The 1,449-nt window shown below is 38.2% G+C and overlaps 1 protein-coding gene across 1 annotated transcript in view; it reads left to right on the top strand.

Annotated features, from left to right (window-relative positions):
* The first annotated feature begins 78 nt into the window (after window positions 1-78).
* The window catches only part of Teh3 (tipE homolog 3 phospholipid transfer protein), a 5,144-nt gene continuing 3,773 nt past the window's right edge, over window positions 79-1,449 (top strand). Inside the window, exon 1 of the mRNA XM_026817485.1 lies at window positions 79-1,169. The gene's annotated coding sequence lies outside the window, so the exon portion shown is untranslated. The remainder of the gene's footprint in view (window positions 1,170-1,449) is intronic.

The following is a 1,449-nucleotide window of genomic DNA, read 5'->3' as shown; positions in this document are numbered from 1 at the left end:
ATGTCAGGATTGCCAATAAACTATTAAATCTTTAATCCAATTGATCAACAATTAGCAATTAACGTTTAATTTTTAGTTCCAATAATTAAAAATCAAAATTATTTTTTTAATTGATATCTCCCATACAACGTCCAATTCCAATCAGAAAACAATAATCAATATTCAACTTTTCATGGAAATATTTACTACAAGAGAGCTTCTGTAAGCTAGTTAAAATCATTCGATAAATAACAACTTCTCGACTTTAACGAGCAAAGATTTTCAAGTCAACAAGAAGAAAAAAGAATCCCTTGCCAGCGAGTAGACGGCGATAAAAATCCAGAGCGCTCTGCTTCAAACGAAGCTTGCACGAAGTGAACGCACTCGCGTGATCTACAAAAAAGCTAAGCCGTGAAAAAACCGAGCAGTCGAGTTCCGTCACGTTTGCGAGCTAGCCAGAAAATCGGAGGGGAAATGTCCCGAAATATTTGTATTACCACTGGCGCGGGTTAGAAGAGGGTTGGAAAGCATCGCGTTTGTTTAACGAGCACCACAAAAAAGAGAATGCAGAGAACTAAGCGACGAATAAATTCAGGAGACAGAATAATAGCTTGTGCTCGATTAAAAAGAGCTACAATCAGTGGGACGGAAGAAATCGAGTAAAATAAATAAAGAGATTATGCTAAAAAATGATGCTACTGAAATGTACAAATACAGGAAAATAACTGCAAAGAAAATAAGAAATTGGAAACACAAGAATATTTTTGATGTTTCAAATTGTCAAAGATTGAAAACTCAAACTTTTTCAAGAAGAAAATTCGATAAGATAAGAAACTGAAGACTTCAACTTTCTTCAATTTCCTCAAATAAAAAGAAAAACATTTTTCGGTAGAAAGTTCTTAACTCAATGATATCGAAGTAAAACGTGCGTGCACGAAAGATCCAAAGGAGGAAGGCGTAAATCTATGGGCGCCACACTGTCTGCGGCTAACGCTCGATAAACTACATTACGTGCTAACGCGTGATAGCTTCTATTTCTTCCCCAGCTTCTCCTTTTTGCCCGTGGTCGCCTCTCCTTTTCTCGTTGCCTGCGCCGCGAACCATGTCAACCACCGGCGAAGGTCCTATTGCCAAGGGAAACTGTGTCACAACCTCCATGGACGGCTTCAACGTTGCCCGTATTAAAAAAAGTAGAGCGAATATTTTATGGAAAAACCAGGCTCATAATTAAGTGGTTCTCGGAAGCACGCGTTATCACGACCCTTTTTTCTGATATTAGAAATAGGAATAAACTGCAGTTGTACGACGATGACGAAATATTTTTAAAAGTCGTTTTGCTGCCAGATCGTTGACGAAATTATTACGCCCCCGTCAAAGGGCGTACAATTGCGGTAATGAGAAGTTTTTCTGTTTTCACGCACTGTTTAATACACATGCGAAAGTCGGGAAATAAAATTTTGCTTCACTCCT

The sequence above is a fragment of the Ceratina calcarata genome, unplaced genomic scaffold (genome assembly GCF_001652005.2).
Source record: "Ceratina calcarata isolate Rehan_Ccalc_2016 unplaced genomic scaffold, ASM165200v1 scaffold58.2, whole genome shotgun sequence".
NCBI lineage: Eukaryota > Metazoa > Arthropoda > Insecta > Hymenoptera > Apidae > Ceratina > Ceratina calcarata.
Note: the sequence above shows the minus strand (reverse complement) of the source record. Positions and strands in the feature narration are given on the sequence as shown.